We start from the raw sequence: 9,561 nt of genomic DNA on the forward strand, positions 1-9,561 counted from the left end.
CTCCTGTTGCTTAGGTATTCCTCTATCCACCGGAGTACCTTCCCTCTCACTCCAGCCTGCATCTCCAACTTTCGCACTAGCCTCTTGTGTGGCACTGTATCAAAGGCTTTCTGACAATCCAAAAATATGCAGTCTGCCCACCCTTCTCTTTCTTGCCTTATTTTTGTTGCCTGGTCGTAGAATTCAAGTAACCCTGTGAGGCAGGACCTGCCATCCCTGAACCCATGTTGATGCTGTGTTACAAAGTTCCTTCGCTCCAGATGCTCCACTAGTTTTTTTCGCACAATCTTCTCCATCAGCTTGCATGGTATGCAGGTTAGGGACACTGGCCTGTAGTTCAGTGCCTCCTGTCTATCCCCTTTCTTGTATATCGGGACTACGTTAGCTGCTTTCCAAGTATCTGGCAGTTCCCCTGTTGCCAGTGATTTGTTATACACTATGGAGAGTGGTAGGCTCAGTTCTCTTGCTCCTTCCTTTAGAACCCAAGGGGAGATTCCATCTGGGCCTATAGCCTTCGTCACGTCCAACTCTAGTAAACACTTCCTTACTTCCCCACTGGTAATCTCAAACTCTTCCAGTGGTTCCTGGTTAGCTATTCCCTCACTTACCTCTGGAATTTCTCCTTGTTCTAAGGTGAAGACCTCCTGGAATTTCTTATTCAATTCCTCACACACTTCCTTGTCATTTGTAGTGAATCCTTCCGCCCCTATCCTTAATCTCATAACCTGTTCCTTTATGAACTTTATGTGTGTGTGTGTGTGTGTGTGTGTGTGTGTGTATGTGTGTGTGTGTGTGTGTGTGTGTATGTGTGTGTGTGTGTGTGTGTGTGTGTGTATGTGTGTGTGTGTGTGCGTGTGTGCGTGTGTGTGTGTGTGTGTGTGCGTGTGTGTGTGTGCGTGTGTGTGTGTGTGTGTGTGTGTGTGTGTGTGTGTGTGTGCGTGTGTGTGTGTGTGTGTGTGTGTGTGTGTGTGTGTGTGTGTGTGTGTGCGTGTGTGTGTGTGTGTGTGTGTACTCACCTAGTTGTGCTTGCGGGGGTTGAGCTCTGGCTCTTTGGTCCCGCCTCTCAACCGTCAATCAACAGGTGTACAGGTTCCTGAGCCTATTGGGCTCTATCATATCTACACTTGAAACTGTGTATGGAGTCAGCCTCCACCACATCACTTCCTAATGCATTCCATTTGTCAACCACACTGACACTAAAAAAGTTCTTTCTAATATCTCTGTGGCTCATTTGGGCACTCAGTTTCCACCTGTGTCCCCTTGTGCGTGTGCCCCTTGTGTTAAATAGCCTGTGTGTGTGTGTGTGTAATTACCTAAGTGTAGTTACAGGATGAGAGCTACGCTCGTGGTGTCCCGTCTTCCCAGCACTCTTTGTCACATAACGCTTTGAAACTACTGACGGTCTTGGCCTCCACCAACCTTCTCCCCTAACATGTTCCAACCGTCTGACCACATCCTGTTTGCGAAAGTGAATTTTCTTATATTTCTTCGGCATCTGTGTTTAGCTAGTGTATATCTATGACCTCTTGTTCTAACGTTCCAGGGTCTCAGGAAATCTTCTCTATCGATTTTATCAATTCCTGTTACTATTTGTGTATGTAGTGATCATATCACCTCTTTTCTTCTGTCTTTCTAGTTTTGGCATATTTAATGCCTCTAACCTCTCCTCGTAGCTCTTGCCCTTCAGTTCTGGGAGCCACTTAATAGCATGTCTTTGCACCTTTTCCAGTTTGTTGATGTGCTTCTTAAGATATGGGGCAACCACACAACCGCTGCATATTCTAGCTTTGGCCTAACAAAACTCGTGAACAATTTCTTTAGTATATCGCCATCCTATGTATTTAAAAGCAATTCTGAAGTTAGAAAGCGTGGCATAGGCTCTCGCACAATATTCTTTATGTGGTCCTCAGGTGATAGTTTTCTATCTAGAAACAACCCCTAGATCTCTTTCATTATCAGAATTCTTTAAAGATTTCTCACATAATATATAGGTTGTGTGGGGTCTATGTTCTCCTATTCCACATTCCATAACATGGCATTTATTAACATTAAATTCCATCTGCCAAGTGGCGCTCCATGTACTTATTTTGTCCAGGTCATCTTGAAGGGCATGACAATCATCTAAGTTTTCTTATCCTTCCTATTATCTTAGCATCATCAGCAAACATGTCATATAATTCTGTATACCAACTGGTAGATCATTTATGTAGACAATAAACATCACTGGTGCAAGAACTGAACCCTGTGGTACTCTACTTGTGACATTTCTCCAGTCCGATACATTGCCTCTGATCACAGCCTCATTTTCTATCAGTCAGAAAACTTTTCATCCATGTTAGAAGCGTGTGTGTGTACTCACCTATTTGTGCTTGCAGGATCGAGCATTGACTCTTGGATCCCGCCTTTCCAGCTATCGGTTGTTTACAGCAATGACTCCTGGCCCATTTCCCTATCATACCTAGTTTTAAAAGTATGAATAGTATTTGCTTCCACAACCTGTTCCCAAGTGCATTCCATTTTCACACTGCTCTCACGCTAAAAAGAAAACTTCCTAACATCTCTGTGACTCATCTGAGTTTCCAGTTTCCACCCATGTCCCCTCGTTCTGTTATTATTACGTGTGAACATTTCATCTATTTCCACTTTGTCATTCCCCTGAGTATTTTATATGTCCCGATCATATCTCCTCTCTCCATTCTTTTCTCTAGTGTCGTAAGGTTCAGTTCCTTCAGCCGCTCTTCATATCCCATCCCTCGTAACTCTGGGACAAGCCACGTCGCAAACCTCTGAACCTTCTCCAGTTTCTTTATGTGTTTCTTCAGGGTGGGGGCTCCATGATGGCGCGGCATACTCTAAGACTGGTCTCACGTAGGCAGTGTAAAGCGCCCTAAAAAGCCTTCTCATTTAGGTTTCTGAATGAAGTTCTAATTTTCGCCAGTGTAGAGTACGCTGCTGTCGTTATCCAATTTATATGTGCCTCAGGAGTTAGATTAGGTGTCACATCCACTCCAGGTCTCTTTCTCGAATCGTTACAGGTAGGCTGTTCCCCTTCATTGTGTACTGTCCCTTTGGTCTCCTGTCACCTGATCCCATTTCCATAACTTACATTTACTGGTGTTAAACTCCAGTAGCCATTTCCCTGACCATCTCTGCAACCTGTTTCAGTCCTCTTGGAGGATCCTACAATCCTCGTCTGTCACAACTCTTCTCATTAATTTTGCGTCAATCCGCAAAATGTGTGTGTTGTGTGTGTGTGTGTGGTGTGTGTGTGTGTGTGTGGTGTGTGTGTGTGTGTGTGTGTGTGTGTGTGTGTGTGTGTGTGTGTGTGTGTAGGCTGCAAATATTAATCTTCGACTGACTCCTGGCCTGGTTAGGTCATGATTATGCTCGGCAGCTTTTGGTCTCCGTACTATAGCATGGACATAAATTAACCTGGGCGCATACTGTAAGATTTTCACAGGAATTAGAAAACTCATTCATGAAGAAACTTTATGAAAGTTTAATCTACATTCTTTATAAAGAAAGAATGTTGACATGAGTGAAGAATACAGATAGATGACTAAGGGTACAACAAAGCGTATAACGAAGGGTATAACGCAGGGTATAAACGCAGGGTATAACAAAGGACATAATGAAGGGTATAACAAGGAATATAACAAAGGGTATAACAAAGGATATAACGAAGGGTATAATAATGGACATAATGAAGGGTATGACAAACACAATAAATGTGGCGTTCACTTCATCAACACCAAATACAACACGAACCAATCAATACAAATTGTAGGAATCTGTATTCAGTAAGGACCTGGGTAAATACTGGTTATACTTATCCTTATCTCTTGATCCTTATCCGTTATCCTTATCTCCTCTTCCCCAGAACTCCTTATCCCTTCTTCCTCAGGCCTCTTTATCTCCCCTTTCTCATGTTTTCTAATCATCTCCCTTCCCAGGTTTCAAACTTTCTCCTCCTTCCTCTTTACTCAGCATATCTCTTTCTTTCTCCAGCATTATCTCATATTACGCCTCTTCCTACCCGTTCCTCTCCTGCTTCCTCTCTCCTCCAGCTGCTGAGGGAGACGCGTGGGTGAGGTCTAGCTGCTGAGGGAGGACGCGTGGGCGAGGTCTAGCTGCTGAGGGAGACGCGTGGGCGAGGTCTAGCTGCTGAGGGAGACGTGTGGGCGAGGTCTACACTATATTGACTCCAGAAGCTCATTACGGTGAGTTAAGAGAGAGCTGTCATACTCACCTCCCCCAAGCCTGTCAGCTTAATCTTTGTGCCCTGGTGCTGTCTACACCTGTCTCCTGGTGTCTTACAAACTGTCCTAATGGTACCTTCCAGACCTGTCTCATGGAACCTTCCAGACCTGTCTCATGGAACCTTCCAGACCTGTCTCCTGGTACCTTCCAGATCTGTCTCCTGGTACCTTCCAGACCTGTCTCCTGGTACCTTCCACACCTGTCTCCTGGTACCTTCCAGATCTGTCTCCTGGTACCTTCCAGATCTGTCTCCTGGTACCTTCCACATCTGTCTCCTGGTACCTTCCAGATCTGTCTCCTGGTACCTTCCAGACCTGTCCTCCTGGCATCTCTCACACCTGTCTCCTGGTACCTTCCAGATCTGTCTCCTGGTACCTTCCAGACCTGTCCTCCTGGCATCTTCCACACCTGTCTCCTGGTACCTTCCACACCTGTCTCCTGGTACCTTCCAGTTCTGTCTCCTGGTACCTTCCACACCTGTCCTCCTGGCACCTTCCAAACCTGTCTCATGGTACCTTCCAGACCTGTCTCTTTGTACCATCCAGACCTGTCTCATGGTATCTTCCAGACCTGTCTCTTTGCACCTTCCAGACCTGTCCTCTTTGCACCTTCCAGACCTGTCTCATGGTACCTTCCAGACCTGTCCTCTTTGCACCTTCCAGACCTGTCTCATTGTACCTTCCAGACCTGTCTCCATGGTACCTTCCAGACCTGTCTCATGGAACCTTCCAGAACCTGTCTCCTGGTACCTTCCAGATCTGTCTCCTGGTACCTTCCAGACCTGTCTCCTGGTACCTTCCACACCTGTCTCCTGGCACCTTCCAAACCTGTCTCATGGTACCTTCCAGACCTGTCTCTTTGTACCATCCAGACCTGTCTCATGGTATCTTCCAGACCTGTCTCTTTGCACCTTCCAGACCTGTCTCTTTGCACCTTCCAGACCTGTCTCATTGTACCTTCCAGACCTGTCTCATGGTACCTTCCAGACCTGTCTCTTTGCACCTTCCAGACCTGTCTCATTGTACCTTCCAGACCTGTCCTCTTTGCACCTTCCAGACCTGTCCTCATTGTACCTTCCAGACCTGTCTCATGGTACCTTCCAGACCTGTCTCTTTGCACCTTCCACACCTGTCTCATAGTACCTTCCAGACCTGTCTCTTGGTACCTTCCAGACCTGTCTCTAGGCTTGGAAACAAGAACTTGGAATGATGATTAGCAGGAATGCATTATAAAAAATATAAAAGTCACACGAACGTACGGAAACGAGCAAATTAGATACTGCGATTTATTTAGTACCCAGATATCTAATATTATTAATCAGATTCATTTTGCTTAAGATAATCCCATTTAGGTTCTACAGTTCAGTTTTTTAGACAGAATGGGATCTGAATTCACTATTCAGCGTTCAGATAGGATTTGCTCCTATTGTGACCTGCTACGACGCTTACGAAGTCTGAAATGTAGGTTTGATTGTCCATAGAGTGTTAATAATTGAATTTTCAGCAAGTATTCACATTGAATGGCCGTCAATAACGCTGACCAACGTCTATTCAACGTTACTCGAGCATGTTTTGTTAAATGGAAGAGAGAGAATGGGAGGGAAATAAAGGAGAAGGAAGCAGAGAGAATGTGAGAGAGAGAGAGGGAGGAAGAGACGAAGAACAACCCAGGGCCAACCTGTCCTCCTACAACATGTCCTCCTACAACCTGTCCTCCTACAACCTGTCCTCCTACAACCTGTCCCTCCTTCAAACCTGTCCTCCTACAACCACTCCTCCTACAACCTGTCCTCCTACAACCTGTTCTCCTACAACCATGTCCTCCTACAACCTGTCCTCCTACAACCTGTCCTCCTACAACCTGTCCTCCTACAATCTGTCCTCCTACAACCTGTCCTCCTACAACCTGTCCTCCTACAACCTGTCCTCCTACAACCTGTCCTCCTACAACCTGTCCTCCTTCAACCTGTCCTCCTACAACCACTCCTCCTACAACCTGTCCTCCTACAACCTGTTCTCCTACAACATGTCCTCCTACAACCTGTCCTCCTACAACCTGTCCTCCTACAACCTGTCCTCCTACAATCTGTCCTCCTACAAACCTGTCCTCCTACAACCTGTCCCTCCTACAACCTTTCCTCCTACAACCTGTCCTCCTACAACCTGTCCTCCTACAACCTGTCCTCCTACAACCTGTCCTCCTACAACCTGTCCTCCTACAACCTTTCCTCCTACAACCTGTATTCCTACAACCTGTCCTCCTACAACCTGTCCTCCATACAACCTGTCCTCCTATAACCTTTCCTCCTATAACCTGTCCTCCTACAACCTGTCCTCCTCAAACCTGTCCTCCTACAACCTGTCCTCCTACAACCTTTCCTCAAACAACCTGTCCTCCTACAACCTGTCCTCCTACAGCCTGTCCTCCTACAACCTGTCTTCCTACAACCTGTCCTCCTACAACCTGTCCTCCTACAACCTGTCCTCCTACAACCTGTCCTCCTACAACCTGTCCTCCTACAACCTTTCCTCCTACAACCTGTCCTCCTACAACCTGTCATCCTACAACCTGTCCTCCTACAACCTGTCCTCCTACAACCTGTCCGCCTACAGCCTGTCCTCCTACAACCTGTCCTCCTATAACCTGTCCTCCTACAACCTGTCCTCCTACAACCTTTCCTCCTACAACCTGTCCTCCTACAACATGTCCTCCTACAACCTGTCCTCCTACAACCTGTCCTCCTACAACCTGTCCTCCTACAACCTGTCCTCCTACAACCTGTCCAACCATAACCTGTCCTCCTATAACCTGTCTTCCTACAACCTGCCCTCCTACAACCTGTCCTCCTACAACCTGTCCTCCTATAACCTGTCCCTCCTACAACCTGTCCTCCTACAACCTGTCTTCCTACAACCTGTCCTCCTACAACCTGTCCTCCTACAACCTGTCCTCCTACAACCTGTCCTCCTACAACCTGTCCAACCATAACCTGTCCTCCTATAACCTGTCTTCCTACAACCTGCCCTCCTACAACCTGTCCTCCTACAACCTGTCCAACCATAACCTGTCCTCCTATAACCTGTCTTCCTACAACCTGCCCTCCTACAACCTGTCCTCCTACAACCTGTCCTCCTATAACCTGTCCTCCTACAACCTGTCCTCCTACAACCTGTCTTCCTACAACCTGTCTTCCTACAACCTGTCCTCCTACAACCTGTCCCTCTTACAACCTGACCTCCAACAACCTGTCCTCCTACAACCTGTCCTCCTACAACCTTTCCTCCTACAACCTGTCCTCCTACTACCTGTCCTCCTACAACCTGTCCTCCTACAACCTGTCCTCCTACAACCTGTCCTCCTACAACCTGTCCTCCTACAACCTGAACTCCTACAACCTGTCCTCCTACATCCTGTCCTCCTACAACCTGTCCTCCTACAACCTGTCCTCCTACAACCTGTCCTCCTACAACCTGTCCTCCTACAACCTGTCCTCCTACTACCTGTCCTCCTACAACCTGTCCTCCTACAACCTGTCCTCCTACAACCTGTCCTCCTACAGCCTGTCCTACAACCTGTCCTCCTACTACCTGTCCTCCTACTACCTGTCCTCCTACAACCTGTCCTCCTACAACCTGTCCTCCTACAGCCTGTCCTACAACTTGTCCTCCTACAACTTGTCGTCGTACAACCAGTCCTCCTTCAACCTGTCCTCCTACAACCTGTCCTCCTACAACCTGTCCTCCTACTACCTGTCCTCCTACAACCTGTCTCCTACTACCTGTCCTCCTACAACCTGTCCTCCTACAATCTGTCCTCCTACAACCTGTCCTCCTACAACCTGACCTCCTACAACCTATCCTCCTACAACCTGTCTTCCTACAACCTGTCCTACAACCTGTCCTTCTACTACCTGTCCTTTTACAGCCTGTCCTCCTACAACCTGTCCTCCTACAACCTGTCCTCCTACAATCTGTCCCTCCTACAACCTGTCCTCCTACAACCTGTCCTCCTACTACCTGTCCTCCTACAACCTCTCTTCCTACAACCTGTCCTCCTACAACCTGTCCTTCTACTACCTGTCCTTTTACAACCTGTCCTCCTACAACCTGTCCTCCTACAACCTGTCCTCCTACAATCTGTCCCTCCTACAACCTGTCCTCCTACAACCTGTCCTCCTACTACCTGTCCTCCTACAACCTGTCCCTCCTACAACCTGTCCTCCTACAACCTGTTCTCCTACTACCTGTCCTCCTACTACCTGTCCTCCTACAACCGGTTCTCCTACAACCTGTCCTCCTAAAACCTGTCCTCCTACAACCTGTCATCCTACAGCCTGTCCTACAACCTGTCCTCCTACAACTTGTCCTCGTACAACCTGTCCTCCTTCAACCTGTCCTCTTACAACCTGTCCTCCTACAACCTGACCTCCTACAACCTGTCCTCCTACAACCTGTCCTCCTACAACCTGTCCTCCTACAACCTGTCCTCCTACTACTACCTGTCCTCCTACAACCTGTCCTCCTACAACCTGTCCTCCTACAACCTGTCCTCCTACAACCTGTCCTCCTACAACCTGTCCTCCTACAACCTGTCCTCCTACAACCTGTCCTCCTACAACCTGTCCTCCTACAACCTGTCCTCCTACAACCTGTTCTCCTACAACCTGTCCTCCTACAACCTGTCCTCCTACTACCTGTCCTCCTACAACCTGTCCTCCTACAACCTGTCCTCCTACAACCCTGTCCTCCTACTGCCTGTCCTACAACCTGTCCTCTTACTACCTGTCCTCCTACTACCTGTCCTCCTACAACCGGTCCTCCTACAACCTGTCCTCATACAACCTGTCCTCCTACAACCTGTCCTCCTACAGCCTGTCCTACAACCTGTCCTCCTACAACTTGTCCTCGTACAACCTGTCCTCCTTCAACCTGTCCTCCTACAACCTGTCCTCCTACAACCTGTCCTCCTATTACCTATCCTCCTACAACCTGTCCTCCTACTACCTGTCCTCCTACAACCTGTCCTCCTACAACCTGTCCTCCAACAACCTGTCCTCCTACAACCTGTCCTTCTACTACCTGTCCTCCTACAACCTGTCCTCCTACAACCTGTCCTCCTACAACCTCTCCTCCTACAACCTGTCGTCCTACAACCTGTCCTCCTACAACCTGTCCTCCTACAACCTGTCCTCCTACAACCTGTTCTCCTACTACCTGTCCTCCTACAACATGTCCTCCTACAACCTGTCCTCCTACAACCTGTCCTCCTACAGCCTGTCCTACAACCTGTCCTCCTACTACC

The sequence above is a fragment of the Procambarus clarkii genome, chromosome 74, assembly GCF_040958095.1.
Source record: "Procambarus clarkii isolate CNS0578487 chromosome 74, FALCON_Pclarkii_2.0, whole genome shotgun sequence".
NCBI lineage: Eukaryota > Metazoa > Arthropoda > Malacostraca > Decapoda > Cambaridae > Procambarus > Procambarus clarkii.